This window comes from Aotus nancymaae, unplaced genomic scaffold, assembly GCF_030222135.1.
Source record: "Aotus nancymaae isolate 86718 unplaced genomic scaffold, 86718_ANA_hifiasm-v0.15.2.pri h1tg000058l, whole genome shotgun sequence".
In the NCBI taxonomy this organism is placed as follows: domain Eukaryota; kingdom Metazoa; phylum Chordata; class Mammalia; order Primates; family Aotidae; genus Aotus; species Aotus nancymaae.
Window position 1 is genome coordinate 31,022,032 of NW_026988472.1, and position 20,345 is coordinate 31,042,376.

Below are 20,345 nucleotides of genomic sequence, written 5' to 3' on the forward strand. Positions count from 1 at the left end.
GAGCCGCACCCAGCCAGGGCTCCCCCAGGTGCTGCCCACATCTCCAGGTCCCGTCTGAGGCGCCCACGGAGAAAACCAGCCACGGAGCAGGGATGGGGCGGGGCCTAGCATTCCTTTTCTTCTGATTAACAAATTTGTACATGAATGAGAAGAATAGTTAAATTGTTTAGAGCTTTAAAGTTTTCTTATTCAATATTGAAGTTTAGGTTTTTGGTATTAGACTGCCAATTTACAGGGAATTTTTAAATAGAGAAGGAATAATTTTAGCTATTCCTGGGAAAGACTTAGTATTTTTTAATTCACAAATTAAAATTGTAACTATGATATACAAAATGATGTTTGGATATATGTATACATTGTAAAGTCACTAAACTAAGGTAATTCACATAATCATTACTCACATATTTATCATTTATTGTGGTTAGAATATTTGAAATCTGTGGTATCGATTTTTAAGTATACAATACATTGTTATTAATTATAATCGCCATGTTGTATAATAGATCTTCTGAATTTATTCCTCCCATCTAACTGAAATTTTGTATCCTTTGACCAACATCTCCCTAATACTTGCCTCATCCTTAGTCTTGGGTAACCACCATTCTACTCAATATATCTATGAGTTCAACCATTTTAGATTCCACATATAAGTGAGATTATGTAGTACTTGTTGTTCTATGCCTGCCTTATTTTGTTTAGCTTAGAGTCCTCCTGGTTCATTCACATTGTCACAAGTGACAGGAATTCCTTATTTGTTAAGGATAAATAGCATCCCATTGTGTGTATGTACCACATTTTCTATATCCATTCGTGTTGATGAACACTTAGGTTAAATCTGCGTCTTGGTTATTGTAAAAACTGCTGCAATGAACATGGAAGTGCAGATCTCCCTTCGACATATTGATTTCATTTACTTTGATATATATACCCAGAAGTGGAATTATTGGTCATATGGTAGGTGTATGTTTAGTTTTTTGAGGAATCTTCATACTGTTTTCCATAATGGTTGTGCTAATTTATCTCCACACCAACAGTGTAAAAGGGTTCCTTTTCTTCACATCTTCACCAACATTTATCTCTTGTCTTTTTTTAAAAATAGTAAGTACTCTGACAGATGTGAGGTGATATCTCACTGCAGTTTTGATTTGCATTTCTCTGATGATTAGTGATGTTGAACATTTTTTCATATACCTGTGGCCATTCGCATGTATTCTTTTAAGAAAAGTTTTTCCAGGTTCTTTGCTCATTTTTAAGTGGGTTTTAAAAAGATCCCAGATAACCAACGCAATCTTGAACAAAAAGAACAAGGCTGAAGGCATCACATTACTTCAATCTACTCAAAGACCTCACAATCTACTGCAAAGCTGTAATAATCAAAAGAGCACAATACTGGCACAAAACCAGACATATAAACCAATGTAATAGAGAGCCCAGAAATAAATCCATGTGTTTACAGGGAAATGATCTTCAGGAAATGTGTCAAGAACACACAACTGGGGAAAGGCAGTCTCTTCAATAAATGTGTTGGGAAAACTGGATAACCACATGCAGAATGAAAGAATACCCATATCTCACCTCACACACCATAGTCAACTAAAAATGGATTAGAAACTTAAACATAAAACCTGCAACAGAAAAACGGAAAAACTACTAGAAAATAAAACGTAGAGAAAAAGCTTTTTGACATTGGTCTTGGCAAGATTATTTTGGATACAACCCAAGAGCACAGACAACAAAAGCATAATTAGACAAATGGGATTGCATCAAACTAGAAAGCTTATGCACAGCGAAGGAAACTTCAGAGTGAATAGAAAACTTAGAAAATAGGAGAAAATATTTATGAACGATACGTCTTATAAGACGCTAATATCTGAAACACATAGGGAACTCAAACACCTCAATAGCAAGATGTCAGTATTTTTAGCACATAGATACATTTAAGGTTGAACATGTGTTTTAAAGAGGGACACATCAAGTTTTGCTGTACATCTTAATTTTTTATAGTATTCTTTGCTTGTTTATTATACAATTGACCCTTGAACAATATGGGGGTTGGGTGCACCAAATCCCCATGCAATAAGAAAATCTGAGTATATCTTTCGATTCCCCCAAAACTTAACTGCTAATAACCTACTGTTGACCAGAAGCCTTACTGGTAACACAGTCAACTAACACATATTTTGTATGTTGTATGTATTATATACTGTATTCTTACAATAAAATAAGCTAGAGAAAATAAAATGTCATTAAGAAAATCATAAGGAAAACAAAATATATTTACTATTTATGAAGTGAATGTGGATATCACAAAGGTCTTCATATTCATCATCTTCATGTTGAGTAGGCTGAGGAGAAAAATGGAAAAGGAACATTTGGTCTTGCTGTTTCATGGGTGTCAGAGGCAGAAGAAAATCCATGCATAAGTAGATCCACACAGTTCAAACCCGAGTTGTCTAAGGGTTAACTGTACAGAAAAACACACATAAAATGGTCTATTAAATAATAGAGCAAGATTATCTTTATTAACAAAATCTGAGACATGAAGATAAACCTAAAAGCATCAATTTCTGCATTTCCATGTTATATGAAAAAAATTCTTACTCATATAAAGCGGTTGAATATTAGATAAGAGTTTAAGTCAGTGATTTTATTCTTGGAAGAATCACTGTGGAATACTAAGAACAAGTGTTTTTAAAAAAACTTAGTGTGTGTGCTTCCATGAACCTCCATTTTTCATAGATTTGAGCTACCGCTATTATTTTACCATCTGATACTTTTTTTGACATTCATGCAGAAAAAGAAATGGGACATTATATCTTGAAAGGTAGATGGCTAAAAAAAACATGTGATCCTCCTCTCTTCTTTTCACAGTAATCACAACTTGGCCTTTGATCTGACTTGAGATTCTTCACCTTCTCTACAACACAGTGGGAGGAGGTTTCTTCTGCTGGAATTAAGTAGGGCAAGATGCCATGTGGTAGTAATAACTGCTTCCATCTCTCCTAATGTGGAGTCTTTAGATATCAGCTATTTGATAAAGACAGATGTATAATACATTTTCTGGATTTTATCTCCCTTTTATTCTGCCTGTTAGCATATTATTCTTTTCTTTAAAAATTTCATGTCAGTGAACAGGAACAGAATATTTTACAGAAAAATTTCAAAGAGTTTTTTTTGTAAAGATACGCCCCTAGTGACAAAGTGTTTGTGCCAAGAATGATAAGGGTAGTTTCCCTATTGTTCACACAGCAGGTTGCCATCTTTTCCTTCTTAATAGGGAAAGGTCTTATCCTTAGCAATGCTGCATGAGTTTTTCAGTTACTTGGCAACAATAATAAAAAAAACACAAGCAGTAAAGGGCTCATCATCAACATCATGACAAATAGTAGTGCCTCAGCTGGTTTTAATGGCCATATGGAGACATTAAATTTCTTGTTTTCAAGATTAAATCCATTGCATATGATCAGATTAAGCCCTGGTATGTGCAAAAATTTGAAACATTTCAGCTGTTGTATTTAAACTAGCATGTGGAAAAAAGTGAATAAGTATGAGGCACTTGCCTGAATAAACAAAGCACCCACAATACACAAGACAGACATAGATTTTTTCTAATTTGAATATCAAAATACATATTTCAGCACATTCTTACAATCATTGACAGTTAATATTATGAAGCAATCTACTGTATGTATGATAATGCCTGTTGTTAAGGAATTAACAAATAGAAAGAAATACTTCCTTAAGAAATACTACCATTAATAAGCAAAGAGTTAAAACCAATCAGAATGTGGGGGAAATCCAATATGGCATCCAAACACTAACAAATGAAAATGCCTGTAATAAATGTGGAAAACATAACCATACTGAATGCAGGAGGGAAAAGAACTAACCTAAATAACTTTGGAAAACGGGAAGTTGATGGAATAGTGTAAGAATAAAGACAAGAAGAATCGTGCACAAATGCTGTTACCTAGTCAGTAAATGTGTTTCTTATGAGGGTATTGGGGTAGACACCCTGAAATGAATTTGTGTCTACTAGAATTGAATGAATAAGTAAATATGTAGTAGATAATAAAAATTAGGTGCCTTACTGCTGTAGAAGGCAATTACAATTAAAGAAAGGGAAAAGACTAAAATAATCCCTGTGATGGGGAGGGGAGCACTATACACTGGGGTCTGTTGGGGGGAAATAGGGGAGGGATGGTGGGGGGTGGGGAGTTGGGGAGAGATAGCATGGGGAGAAATGCCACATATAGGTGAAGGGGAGGAAGGCAGCAAATCACACTGCCACGTATGCACCTATGCAACAATCTTGCATGTTCTTCACATGTACCCCAAAACCTAAAATGCAATAAAAAAAAATAATCCCTGTGATGTCGAATTGGAATCTGAGGTATCAGTATGAACTCATTATGCATATACATACACAGGTATATAAAAGTATATATATATGCATATGGGCTGATATATAAATGTTTTCTAGTCCTGTCTGCTGAGCGGTGTAGAAACAATAATGCCCCTGTAGTAATTAGCATACCTGGTGCCCAGATCTTGGTTTCTAAGCACCATGTCCCTATAAAGGAATCACAGATCCTTGGAAAAGTTGTTTGTTCCAGGGCCCGGGTAGAGGAAATCAAAAGGAGCTTGAAACACCTTGTGGTACCAGAAAAGTGAAAGTTCTCAAAAAATACGGGAGAAGATTGTTGAAAAAGCACAGAAGCCAACCTGAAGGAACTCCTAATGGCCAAAGCTTTGAGCAATGAAATAACTAATGAGAGTATCAGATAATAACCCAAATAATAAAATAAATATTCATAAACCAATGGTGATGATAAATAAATAATTGATTAAATAAGTATGTGGAAGAGATATGATAGCTTTTCCTTGTAGTGAAATTGCAATTAATAAATGCATAAAGAAGGAGGGAAATGGAAGTAATCACTAGGCAGATATTACAGTGGTGATTATTGCATGCATAATCCATTAAAGGGTGCTAGAATCAGTGGGCAAGGGGCTGAGGGAGAAGATAGTTGTATGGCCTCAAAGTGTTTCTCCTGAGATATTTGTTCACTATAGAAAAAATAATTATAATTTTACATTGGAAATTTCCAGGAGAGACCACCTAGATGAGAAGACCAAGGTCAATGTTACCTGTAATAAAACATATTGACATCATGAACTCTGTGATATGGAGCATAGAGAAAGACAAGGCACCATTTCCATGATTCTCTTTTCAATCTGTGCCTTGTATATTCTCACTATTAGACTGGAGGCACAAATTGAAGAACATTCAGCAAAATAACTCATCAATACTCTTCAGGGCTATCAACAATATGAAAAATAAGGAAAGGCTGAGGAACTGCTGCAGATTGTAGAAATCCAGGAAAAAATAAGTAAATGGAATATGGGATCCTTATTGAGACTCTTAAAAGGATATTACTGGAAAAAATGGTGATGTTTGAATGAGACAGTTAATTTGGTTAATGCTCTTATGACAATGTAAATTTTCTGGTAATGGTAATATTATGGTTGTTAAAGATATGAACATTGGAGGAGGCTAAGCAAGGAATATATTAAAACTTTACGTTCTATTTTTGCAACTTTTCTGTAAGCCTAAAAGTAGTTAGAATTAAATGTTTTAGAATTTGCTATTATAAAATAAATTCAGAACTTCCACTTCTAGTTGCTATAAATGACTGTAAAAATAGACAATATATATGAAGTAACTGTTTTCATACACTGGAAAACAGTCAGCAAAGAATTATAATTCCTGAAAGAAGGAAACTAGGTGAAATAAGCCTCCAGATAACCCTGGATTTTTGCTTGAAGGCAATATCTAAATTGTGGGGCAAGGAGGATTAACCAAAACAGAGCACAAGGAACTTACTGAACTGATGACACAGTGATCAGAATTTGGGAATAGTCAGACTGCTGGAATTTGCAGGGCAAGTTGTTGGAGAAAAATGAGCTATGTATAATTAATGCTCCAGAAATCTGCAGAATGGCCCTCTTTGGTCTTTCACTGAACACTAAATTGCTCATGTGAAGGGCAGGACTTCATGAAGCTGGGCAAAGAGCAACTACTAGATGAATAAAAAAATAATTATAGAGATCAGTGAGCTGAACAACTACTGGAACACAAACATGGCTGGGATATTTTGATATTAAATAGCCAAAGGGAGGAGTCCTCTTTGAGAACACAAAGCAAGGCAGTAGAGCTTCAGAAAAGTCTCAGTCATAAAAATAGAGTGAATGTAGTCCAAGAGTGATGGCTACCACAGACCATCCCTAGTAAAGCTTCAAAATGGGTCTAGAAAAGAGTAGCCTGATATGCAAATAAATTAACTGCTTTCCTAGCCGTTTTATTAAGGAAAATAACAAGATACAGTCACTCACAACTTAGCATCCATAATGTCCACCATACAATAAAAAGACTAGGTGTGCAAAGAACTATGATGATGTGACTGGCAAGATGGAAAAGATAAATTGTAATTAGGAGAAAAATCAGAGATGACAGAAATAGTAAACAAATACTTTAAAATATCTATTACAAATGTGTTCAAGGATTTTAAAAACAAGATATTTGAAGAAACAGCTAAATAATTTCAGTAAACAAATTGAAAACACAAAAAGAAGTAAACTTATTCCACTAATAGAAAATAATTCTTATCAAAATTATGGCTGGCTTTTCTTATAGAAATCAACAAGCTGATTCTAAAATGTATATGGACAGTTAAAGGAAATAGCCATGAGTCCTGAAAAAGAAAAAAAAGTTAGCATACTTATGCCATTTGACTTCAATATTGACAATAAAGACACAGTAATCAAATCAGTGATTATCCTAAAGATAGGAAAATATATTAGCAAATCAAAATAGAGAATCCAGAAATAAAATCAAATTTACATTACCCATTAATTTTGTCATTTCCAACTAATTAATCTTCATTTTGATTCTATTTAAGCTGAAAATGTGTGATCTGATATTGTGGATCATATTATTTCAATTTTTGTCTAATTTATTGTGATTTTCTTTGTGATCTTTATAATACATCATTGCACCATGGGTCTAATTAAAAGCTTGTGCATTCTCTATTATAACAAAGTTCAATATACAACTGTTACATCAACCTTATTCTATTCTTCAGATCCTTCATGCTTTTATTTTTAGTCTATTTGCTCTTTCGTAGTTGACAGCAGTGAATTAAATCTTCCTACTACTAAAAAATTCAATCAAAGTAGCAAATAAATTTATTGGGAAAATGAGTATCTTCAGTGAATGGTGGTAGAACAACTTGACGAACATGAACTTTGGCTATTATCTAACTCAATGCAAAAATTAATTTGTGTTGCATCATAAAACCAACAGCTGAAATTAAAGCTTCTCAAATGCAAGATAGTGGAATATCTTCACGTACTGAGAGTAGTTAATGACTTCTTAAACAAAAGCCATAAAATATGAACAATAAAAGGAAAAATGATAAAACACAAACAAAATTGTAAAAATCTGTTCAATAAAACATATAATTAAGAAAATTAATAAGGAAGCTACAGATTTAAGTATGATATGGATAATACCTACATCTGACAAAATACTTATATCCAGAATATGTAAACAACAACAATAAAAAGAAAATTAACTAATAAAAATAGGCAAAATATTTTGAAAAGGCACTTCACAAAAGAAAGATAAATACAGCGTATATAAGTCCTTGAAAAAGTATTCAAGCACATCAGGAACATTCAAATTAAAACCCAAAGAAGACAAGAACATTCACCTACTAGAATGGCTAAAGTTTAGGAAACTGTGAAATGACCAAAACTCTGATAATTTGTATGAGTACTGCAGCAATTTTTAAAACTGTTTAAGCAGTTTCTTACAAAATTAATCATACTACTTGCCAGAGAAATAAGAGTTGCCCTACAATAGAACAAATATGCAAAGACAAAAGATTTCATGTAGAAAATAGTGGGTGATAATGGAGGAGCACCTTGAAAGAAAGTACTGAAAGAAAAAAAAGTCAACTTAGAATTCTATACTGAATGAAAATTTCATCAAAAACAAAGAGAAAATAAGAAAATTTTTCAGAATTACAAAACATGGAAGAATTATCACCAATAGATGTGCAATAAATGAAATGTTAAAGAAATTCCTCAGGCAAAAGGGAAATGGTACCAGTTGGAAATCTGGATTTATATAAAGAAATAAAGAGCATTGAAAATGGTAACTACATGGGTAGGTATTAAAGATTTCACTTAATATTTAAATGCCTTTAAAAGATAATTGACTACTTAATCCAAAAGTATTAACATTTTATGTTAAAGTATATGCCATATATAGAAGAAAAACATATTACAATAGCCCAAAGGGCAGAAAGAAATGGAATTATGCTCTTTTCTTAAGTGCGTCTGATTATTATGAGTACCAAAGGGTATGGCCAATTCTTTCCACTTAGTACGCAAAGACCTGGTGACTATGCAAGCCAACAAATACTAGGCTTCATAGAAGAACTCCTCTGGCTTGTGATATTAAAGGAAATTTAGCTGCACATCTGTAATAGATTTGGTTGACACTGAGCAATGTGAGCATCAGTCAAGGCTATTGTATGCCACATTGGGGAGCAGAAACGGCAGATGAAAGCAAAGGTAACCAAGCACCCTGCACTTGCTGAGGGACTGCACACATGGACGTGAACTGAGAAGACTTTCAAAAGAGAGACATGGGTGACAAGAAATCCAACCATCCTCTTAAATGATAAAAGGATACTAGGTAAAGGGAGTACCAGAGTTCTCTTTCCCACAGGAGAGTTTGAAACAGGTCTAGAAAGAGAATGGAGACAGGGGTTGGGGTCAGCATGAAGGCAAGGTCTATGCAAATTACTAATGAGGATGGTGGGTTGAAGAGAGGGCAGCCAGTCCTCTGCTGAAAATAGAAAAGAGATGAGTGAATAGGAGGACAGAATGTGCCTGTGTGTGTCCAGGTGGGAGTGGGGTGGGCAATGAGGGGTTTGAAAACAAGAGATGGGATGGCAAGGTAGGCTGGGCATGCAGGGGTAGGTGGCCACATTTCTACAGTGCTGGAGAGCTAAGCAGCAAATTTGGCATACAGTGTATTGGGTAGAATGGGATCCACACAGATAGATTTCTGTGCAGGAATGTCAAGTCCATGTCTGAGGAAGAGTCTTCTAGCACCAAGCTTTCACAATAGTGCTTAGGGAACCCCAGTGATGTGTAGGTTTAAGTGACCACAGGCCTGGGTGGGATGAAGGGGTGCCGAATAGACAGGACAATTGGCTTGCAGTTCCCCTACCCAGACTTCTCTGCTTTCAAGTCAGAGATTTGATTTATGAAGAAGGCTTAAGTTGCAATACAAGGTCCCACATCTAAAATATTGACAACCATGGTAGAACAAACAGTTATATACAGACTATATCATGGAATCCTGACCTTTGGGGACACGTGCTCTATAAACTTGGTGATCTCTCTCCCCAGGTCCTCATGATGTTTCTCACTAGCTGAGAGTATCCTGTATACACCCATTCCCTAGCACCTGGTGATTCTGATCAACTTCTTCCTCTTCAAAGTACAGGGAACTATCTTATTGATGTTTCAGAATTTTGAAGCATGTCCAGAAAGTCCTGGTACCCAAGACATCACTAAAGGAATCCCACTTTCTGTGGATGAGGGATTAAGTTAATTTTCTGCTCAACCTACTTAGAAAACAAGGAAATTAAAATAACAGTGAGATCATATATTATCACCCAAAGGTTTGACCAAAATTTAAAAGGTTGATAAAATAAAATGTCTATGAGAATGTAGATTATTCACATACATTAATATGTAAGAATATGAATTGATACAGCTTTATTAGAACAGAATTTCAGAAATATTAATAAATATTTACAATTATCACATTTTTTCCACTTTAATACAATTTACACTTTGCTGTGTCTTTCCTGTAAGAAAACATGCATATTTGCCCAAGAATTCTTGGTCAATGATGTTAGTATCAGTTTACAAATGATAGCAACAAATGGGAAATAACTAATGTGTCCATCTGGAGGAGATTGGTCAAATTATTTACGGCACATACACACTTTAGAATTCTAGGGAGTAGTTAAAAGTGTAAGGTGGATCTATATGTACTCTCACAGAAAGATTTTGCATTTATTTCATTCAGTGAAAATGGCAGGAGGAAAAACACTATGTACACTGTTATCCATCTATGTTACATGTTAAAAACTCATAATGTACTTTTTATAGCATATTATGGAAGGAAATGCCTAGAATACGTTTAAAACAACAAACATTATTAATTGTGATTACTTCTGAGGAGAGATATTGATTTTGATGAAATGTAGTAACTAAGGGGAATTGTGATTTATGCATATTGTTAGAATTTTGGGACAGTGAGAATATCTGCACTATTACTTAAAACCACAATTTTCCTTAGAAGTAAACAGAAAGACAAGGGGAAGGGGAATAATGTTGAATTATTTCTTCTTTTCTTATCAAAGCTAGCACATCTGCCATGGAACCATTTTCTAATCACCTAGAGACTCCTGGGTTTTTAGAGATTTAGCCACAGTAGATGTTTGCTTATACACTGATTCCCGTGGTCTTTGACTACCTATGGAGGAGGCTTTGATTTTGGACCACCTAGGTAAGTTCACTAACTGGTGTATGTGTTCAGAGGCCAGTTCAAATAATTAACTCCATTAAAATTTGACCTCAAACCTCAGGATCATTTCCAAAATCTTCTCTCTAGCCTCCAGGTTATAAAGCAAGATATCAGTAGATTCTGTGCCAAATCAGACTTTCCCAACTAGCAGATATGAGAACGCTTTGAGTGTGTTTTCCAGATGCATTCAAGAGGTCTCTAAGCTTCACTGTTTTAAGTGAACAATTACAATACAAGGAAGGGGCTTATTCTGTCAAGGGGGTCCACAGTAAAGGGCAGGACCTATAGGCAGTTGGAGTGTCAGTTAAGTCTTGGAGAAGGCAGGTGAGTCCAGGCTGTGTGTTCCTCTAGGAGCAGGTGCAGGCTCCAGAGAAGGACTCAGTGCAGCTGACCAGCAGGTCAGTTCCATTTTGGACTGGAAAGCACACTGGGGAAGACCCAGAGGAAGGGCACAGTAATGTGGGAAAGTACTGGACTGAACTCATGTGAAGGGACCAGGACAGAGTCAGCCCTGGAAGAATCTGGGGCTAAGAGAGGGAGGACTTCAGGCCAATGAACCCCATAGATAGTCCCAGATAGTGTCTGATTCTCACTCTCCCTTTCCTTTTTTTCAGACCTGCTTTTAGTGCTTCAGACACAGGATCTTTATTTTGTTTGTCTGAGAGACATCTTGGAGTACTGAGAAGAGAAATGAATTAATAGACCCAAGATCTGCCTCAGGCTGGGAGGAGTGGAACAGTGTGAGCTCCAGAGGAATTCAGACCAGGAGTCTAGTCCCATCCTGTCACTTACTAGCTGCGTGAAGTAGACACATTACCCAATTCTATGAGCATTGATCTCTTCATTGGTGAAGTGGGCTTGATTAGCCCTGTCCCCTAGGACTGTTGGACTGTGTTGTGTGTGATGCATGTAAAGCACCTGGCACAGTGACTGGTGTGCATTGAGACATTAAAGAGTGACATTTATTACCATGATTTTTTTTTTTACCCTGGGTGATACCATCGCTTCAACTGGGATATTTTTGGTTATGGTTTTGTTTTTTAATCCACAAGAAATGAATGTCCATGAATATACAGCACTGTAGGACACAGAACACCAAATTAGCCAAAAATTCTGTCAAGAAAGAAAGGAAAGAAATACGGAAAGAAAGGAAAGAAAGAAAGAAAGAGAAAAAAAACCTCAGTAAGTTTTCCTCCTTTCAGGGTATATTTAATTTGAATGTTGGGGAATTCTCCCCATCTGGATGCAACTCAATGCTCCTGGAATATATGTCAAAATCCAACTCTTTCCCTCCCTTCCACTTGCCCTTTGATCCAAACCACCCCTTAATTGTCATTCATTTACTTTCTAACAAAATATAGCCCTCCCTTAATTTTCCAAATTATACTGAAGTTAAGTTATATCTAGTTAAAATGCCCTTTGAATGGACTCCCCAACCCAAGGCAAAAAGTGCCAACACAATGACCTCTGGGCATCCCACCTGCCTTGAGTGTATCACCCCTATTTCTCAGAAAATGGCTGGAAATGAAGTGCATAGAACACCTAGTTTTTGCACTGGGACAATAGCACAGGGTATTTTTCCATCCCTGCACTAAGTGGAGAACTGCTTAAAGTCAAAAGCTAAAGGCAGTTCTCCATTCCAGACTGTCTCTTAACTCTGAGACACACCACCAAGGATCCTGCCCCTCTCACCACTCTCATCTCCTCCTCTGATCCACCATGCAGCTTAACTTAAAATCACCCCCCATTGAGGGACTTGAAGTTTTCCAAAGTCCCAAATTGCCTTGCCTCAGGGCATTTACATTTGACTACTCTCCTCTGGACCTCCCCTTTTCCAGCTCCCTCCAGCATACATTTTTTTTTCATTTGTCTTTTATGTCTTATATGGTATCTCACCGTCTTCCTTATATGATAGCTGTTACTGACTCTAAAATTTTATGGACAGTGGCTTGGACTTCTTTTTTTTTTTTTTTTTTAACCATCCCTGGTACTACCAGGGAGCTTTCCAAAGCTAATGTTTGAGGAATAAAAACCTAGTGAACAAGAGGTCAAATTTGTTAACTCTTTAATGCTTTCTACATTCTTGAATAAGCAAAGCAAATCCAGGTATATAACTTCTATTTTACAGAACAACAGAAGAAACAAGTGAATACAAGAGTTTACCATCTTTAACTTTTTTCTCTATTTCTTAATCCCAACTATTTTACTGCTGATTATTTCACATTTCTAAGGAAATGCCTATTTCAGTGTCATGTTTTCTTGCTCCAGATCACTAAATAAGATGAAAAGTTTCTCAATTTGTTTTAACAGATAAAAAATCTTCTTAACTCTAAAGCATCATAAACAGCATTAAATATGTAACAACATTATTCATACAGCTAGATTTTAAAGCTAATTAACATTTTTATAGAATAAATAACATTTAAAAACTTTCAACAAAAAAGGTAAGTGTACAAGCTTCTCATGTAGGACAGGAATGCAGATATAATTTGTACTATATTCCCTCTAACACCGCCTGGGCCCCCACTACTGAAAAGATTGAGTGTTCTCTTCAAACTGAGGAAAGGGCTTCAGACTTCTCTAGGAGTGGGAGAAGCAGCTGCTGGAATTGACCCCGCAACGTGCAGTGGCCGTGGCACTAGTAGGAAGCATAGCTGCAAGTCTGGCACAGACTCGCTCTTCTTCATCTCGCAAAGCTTCTTCATACAAAGATGGAAAGGAACTGGGGACAGTATCATGGATCTTGGCCGATAACTCGAGGACTCTCATCTTGCTGGTTTCTACATGGGCTCTGGGACCCCACAGAAGTTCATAGTGCACAGGATCACTGTTAGGTACCTGCCGGTGCACCAGGTATCTTTCTTTTAGGTAATCTTGGGTGATGAGCTTCTCTTGGGCTCCCCATAGAAACAGTGGTTCTTTCTGGCATCTATCCCCATTGCATTAAGCACTTCCAAGATATCTTCCTCAGTGGCACAGTTGCTCTTCATAAAGATCACACACAGGATAGTCACCAGGAGGCCAGTCTTGGGCATCATCTCCTGACCACTCAGCCTTGCATCACAGGTGCGATTCAATTTGCTGATAGGACATAGTAGTGCCTGGTTGGATCGACTTCCTTCACATCAATGCCGAAGGCCAGCACCATGAGCTCAGAGGCTTTCTTGAGAATCTCATGGAAGTGCGCCTTGTCCTTTTTGATGACATACTTTAGCATGTCATGCTTCGTTATGGGCTCCCTCGTGTTGTACTTGCGCAGCAGGAACTGCACCAACAACATTGTCTCTGGGGTAGGTTTTCCCATCAGATTTCTACCCTGGGTATCGGGGGAGGAGTAGGGAGTTCTCTTGGCTTTTTCATTAAAGGCTTTGTGGGAAATACCAACTCCCTGAAAGCTCTGGGTCGTTTCCATACTGAAAACCTTGAGAATGGGTCAAAGTCTCAGGCTAGATACATAGGGGAAGCTGCACTACAAAACAGCATTCCAGCTTTGGGTGGTTAATAAGCACAGCTTCTAGAATCATGCTGTTTCAGCCAACCCAAAACTTTTGTGCTGTCATGATATTCTCATATGGTACTGGCGCACAGAGTCTGAGGTGCCATCTCAGATTGTATTATTCAGTGCAACAGTATAAATTCATTGTCTCAAGGCACACTGGGAAGAAGCATGGATCGAACTTCAAAACCTTTCCTCCAACTAATTCTGTCTTCTGCTTCTGTTTCAAGCTACAGACTCTGTTTCCACTTGAGGGTATGCCCCACCTGTTTCCCACATATAAGTAATAGTTCAACTCAGACTTATTGTTCCTCAGGAATTTCTCATTTTTATTTCTTTGCTGTTGTTGATACTGTTCTCTCATTCTCCTTTCTATAGTTTCTCCAGGGTTGATTTTGGAAAATACCAGCCAAATTCTGGTTGCCATCTTGAATGCTACATGTAAGGTAGTGTATTAGTCTGCTCAGGTTGTCATAACAAAATAACATAGACTGTGTGCCTTAAATAACATTTTTTTTTTAAACCCAGAAATGTATTTACCTCAGGGTTCTGGAGGTTAGAAGTCTAAGATTAAGGTGTCCTCAGCGTTGGTTTCTGCTGCAGATTCTCTTCTTGGGCAGCAAGTAGCTGCCTTCTTGCTGTGTCCTCACATGGCTTCTTCTCTACATTCTTGCAAAAAGAGATCTTTGGTTTCTCTGCCTTTTCTTAAAAACCAGTCTTTTTGGATTAGGGCCCTACCTTTATGACCTCATTTAAGCTTAATTATCTCCCTAAATGTCCTATTTCCAAATAAAGTCAAATTGGGAATTAGGGCTTCAACATAGAAATTCTGAGGAAGATACAATTCAGTACACAGCTGGCAGTAAATCTTCTAAATAATTTAATGAAGATTGGCATCTTTAAAATATTCTTTTCCCCATAAGTAAACATAAGGTACTGAGCTATTATTTGGGATATTTATAGTTGCCTTCAAAAAGATTGTGCACATTTTTGTTAGGTTTCTTTTTAGGCAAATTTTGGATATTTGCTATTATGGTTGAGATGTTTTCTATTATTTGTTCTTATTACCTACTGATTTTGTATGGCTAGGCTCCTGAGTTTGCCAGTGTGATATATACAACAGCTTTCTGAAGTCTGTTATTCGTTGAGTATTTTGTGCACTGGTTCCTGTGGATTTTCTAATTAGAAGAGCATATTGTCACCATTTATTATCTCTGTCCTTTCAATATTCATACCTTTTATTTTAATATTTTTATTGCTCTGGTTATGTATTTCAGTTCACTTTTAAACAGTAAAGATGCTACCATACATCTGTGTCTTGGTCCTCATTTTAATGGGGATGCTTTTAACATTTCACATTTCTGTAAGTTTTCTGTAGATTTTAGGAAATGGAAATCCTATTCTAATGTTATGTTGCTATTTTTTTTTAACCATGAATCCATGTTAAATATTTTTTTCCGAAGGCTTTTTCTATACTCCTGGAAATGATCAAATGCTATTCTCCTCTAATCAATCAACGTAGATAAATCCCAATCAACCATTTTTTTCTAATATCATTTTTGCTTTTCTTGGATACAGCCAAGTTATTCACTCTTCCATTAAATATGTTATGAATTTATTTAGGATAGATGCCTATATGTGAGTGAAACTGGCTCATGTGATCTATTCTTAGGGTGTCCTTATTTAGTCTTTGTATTCAATAAAACTACACACCAAACAAAAGAACATGAAACGAAACAACAAAAGCAATGATTACATGTCAAAAAACATTTAAATCCAAGTTAGACTTTAGATTAGTTAATATTATATCAATGTCATTTTCTGAGTTTCCATAATTGGACTATTATTAAGTAAGTTGATATCTTCAGAGGAAGGTTGGAGAAAGGTGCATAGTAACTCTCTGTACTATGGTTGCAATTTCTACTAGTCTAAAATAATATCAGACTAAAGGGTTTAAGGATTTCTGATTTTAGCACCAGCATATAAAGGGCTTAGGAGTTATCTTGCTTCTCTTTACAACAAGAAATGACTGGAAAAATTGAAAACCAATGACTTTCCTTGGGCCCAACAGAGAACTGAGGTCAAAGAAGTCACAGAGCAATTTGCTACTCTGAAATCTGAAGAGACAGGCACTTTCAAATAATTACAGTTATTTGCTTACCTGGAGCAGAAGCTACTGAAAGCCATAACGGTGGAACCAATTAGTTCATTAGTAATATTGACAAATTGCTATAGGTTGAATGCAGACTAGTGTGAGATTGCAAAAACTCCAAGGGGTTGCTATCACAGAAGGGACCACACTAATGCAGCCTTTCCCTCCAGGAATCCCACCAGGTTCTCATAATAAGGATCTGAGAGAAATCCCCTGGTGGTTTTGGCAGGAGGAAGGAGAATAACCACTATATAATCTTTCCCAATCCTTCCATATTACAGAGGTGTATTCTCCAGACTAACACAGAAACCTTACTCCACCTAAGGGAATTAATTTCCACCCTACTATAGCTCCTTTCAGACTTCTTATCTTATGTAATAAAAAAAATAACGTAGTGAACATGGGACAAGGATTCAAAAAAATAGATTGGTAATGATGCAGCCAGGTAAGGAAGCAGAGGGTTGGAGCCAGTGGGTGGGGTGTTATACTCTTGGAGGAGGGACAGAAATATTTGTCATTATCCCTAAAAGCAGGATTGATCATTATCCCTAAATATTGATCATTATCCCTAATAATATTGATCATTATCCCTAAAAGCAGGATTACTAAAATACTGAGATTTAATTTTTTAAAAAATTGTAGAACACTTTCTTTTTCCCACATCCTACCACCACAGAAATAAGCCTCCAGTATAGTAATAGTGGATTACAGCTGAAAGATCTGCAAAACACAGCTGCTCTCTGAGGACCAATACAAAGAGAAACCCTAAAGCAAAGAGAGGAGAAAAAAATCAAAGACACTAGAGGAATGTGAAGCCTCTGGTACCTATACTACAACAAATATTAAACACAAGCCAACTCCTAACCATGTTAATATCAATCATCACACTAAAAGCATATGTTCTCTAGTACCTAACACTGACATATGTCTGGCTTTCAACAAAAAAATTATAAACATACCAAAAAGCAAGAAAAGAAACAATCTAAAGAGTCAAAGCAGGTATCAAAACCAGACTTAAACATGATACAGATGTTTAAATTATCAAACAAGAAAACTTAAATGGGTATGATTAGAATTTTAAGGATTCTAATTAAAAAAATATAACATGCAAGACCAAATGAGTAATGTTGGCAGAGACGGAGACTGTAGGAAAGAATCAAAACTAAATGCTAGCAATAAAAAACTCAGTAAGAGAAATGCAGAATGCTATTGACAGGCTTATTAGTTAACATGACACAGCTGAATAAATAATTAATACTCTTCAAAATAGGTTAGTAAAAACCTCACCAAATGAAACAGAAAGGGGAATAAAAAGAATTACAAATTAACAGAACATCCAATAATCATGAAATAATATAAAAAGGTATAAATACAGGTAATTAGAATGTCAGAAGGAAAAGAAAGAATGGGGCAGAAAAAATACTTGACATGGTACTTGACAAGATACTGTCCAAGAATTTTCTATCATTAGTGAAAGACACCAAAGCATAGATCCAGTCAGCTCAGAGAACACCAAGCAAGAAAAATAGCAATACTAACAAATTACCCCTAGGATATTATATTTTAATAGCAGAAAACAAAGACAAAAAATATGAAGAAAGTAGACTGGAATTCCTTTCCTACAGAAAAGAAAGATTAAAATTATAGCAAAATTCTCATCAGAAATCAGGCAAGCAAAAGAGAATAACATGAAATCCTTAAAGTGTTAAAAGAAATAAAAGTGCAAACCAAGAATTCTATATCTAACACAATTATCTTTCAAAGGAGAAGGAAAAACAAAGACTTTCTCAAACAGACAAGAACTGGGGCAATTCATTGCTAGCATACCTGCTCTGCAAGATGCTAACTTCATCATGCAGAAGGAAACTGATACAGGTCAGAAATGTGGATGAACACAAATGAGCATCAGAGAAGGAATAGCTGAGGGTAAAATTAAATATTTTTTTTATCATTCTTAACTTTAAAAATTATTTCTTTAAAGCAGTAATTTTAACAATGTATTGACTGATTATAGAATATGCATAAGTGAAATGAATGACAGCAATGTTACAAGGGATGTAGGGAGAAATTGGAAAGAAACTATTATAAGGAACGTATACTACACATGAAACAACATAGTGTTATTTGAATATGGGCTTAAATTATTTAAAAACGTATATTGCAAACCCTAGGAAAACCACTGAAAAAAATTTTAACTATGAAATATTTATCAGAAGAGACTAAATAAAATGCTCAATTGTAACCAGACAATGTAGAAAAAGAAAGAAAGAAAGAAAGTAGATAAAAACAAACCAAATGCAACAGATAGAAAACCATTATAAAAGAATAGATTTTAAGCCTGGGTGTGGTGGCTTGCAACTGTAATCCTAACACTTTGGAAGGCCAAGGCAGGTGGATCACTTGAACTCAGGAGTTTGAGACCAGCCTGGGCAACATGGTGAAATGCAGTCTCTACAAAAAATACAAAAATTAGCTGAGAGTGATGGTTCACACCTGTAGGCCCAGCTACCTGGGGGACTGAGGTGGGAGAATTGCTTGAGTGCAGGAAGTAGAGTTTGCAGTGAGCCAAGATCACTTCACTGCACTCCAGATTGGAGGACAGAGTGAGATGCTTTTAATACAACTATATTAATAATCACTTTAAATGTGAATACTTTAAACAGAATAGCTGAAAGGCAAAATTTGTCAGATTGGATACAGAAATAAAAAAGATTCAACCATATGATGTTGATAAATCTACTTCGTATATTAACACTTGGGTTAAAAGGGGTAAGGAATTTTTAGGGCAGTGAAACAATCCTGCATGATACTTTAATGGTGGAATATGACATTATGCATTTGCCAAAACCCATAGGACTGTACAACACAAACAATGGATCCTAATGTAAATTATGGACTTTAGTTAATAATAATCTATCAATATTCATTCACTAATTGTATCAACTGTGCCACACTAATGCAAGATGTGAATAATAGAAAAAAACTGTGTGACAGGGGAAGGGGTAAGTAAATGGAAACCGTATTTCTGGCTTAGTTTTTCTGTAAACCTAAAACTGCTCTAAAAGTAAAATGTATCAGTTTTTAAAAAGCAGAGAAAATCCACATGTATGGTGGGTACATAACCAGCTTACAGTATTTGAACTAAACTTGTACTATAATTGAACTAAAACACATTGGATTCACTAATTCCTTGTCTTATTTTTAGCACAGAGTCCTGTATAATGGTTATTGCCCGCAGCCTAACAGCTCCAGATCATCTGCCACATCTTCCTTGTTCAACGTTTAAGGGTTACCTTAGAACACCCAAGATCAGGCCAACAATTTGGAGGCAATGACTAGTGACATCTATTTAATGTTTCACAATGCTATCTCCTTTAAGAAAGTGTCCGATGACCTCCTCACTTCAATAAAGGGTCACTTGCTGAAAAAGAAGGAGTTTTGAGATGATGTGATGGATTATATTGTTAACAGCATACCTCTCAACTGGCTGGTAGGCTCAGAATGCTCAATACCAAGCTGCAGAGAAGAAGAGGAGAAGCCAGGAAATATATCAACCTGAACATAAAACACAGCAAACTTGTCCCCATCACCAATGCATGGTACAACCAGTCAGATGACTTTCTCTGATGTTGAAATTTGAAATTAACCTACTAGGCAAATATGGTAGGTAGGTAGCTAGCAATGGGTCTTCAATTATAGTAATTTCCAGCTAGATACAGATCTTTAATGTTTTTTTGATTAAGCAGTTCTGTTGCTTATCTGGCTGTCAAGAAAAGAATGACAGACTTGTCAGAGTCTAGTCAGAACTCATGGCATTTACAATTTTATTCTGTGATCATTGTGTTGCTACTGTTATTGCATGATTCTAATAAATAAAAAAACCTTCATGTAAGCTATGGTATGAATTGATGTCTGTTCCAATTTTGTTCATGGATTGTCTTGTAATGCATGCTTGTAAAAGTTGATTTTAGTTTTAAAAAAATTCTCATGTAGGAATGCTACTTTGAAATTCAATAAAA

The 20,345-nt window shown here is 36.0% G+C and overlaps 1 pseudogene; it reads right to left on the minus strand.

Moving 5' to 3' along the window:
• Positions 1-13,258: 13,258 nt before the first annotated feature.
• On the minus strand, positions 13,259-14,090 carry LOC135269926 (melanoma-associated antigen B18-like; annotated as a pseudogene).
• Between the last annotated feature and the right edge of the window lie 6,255 nt (positions 14,091-20,345).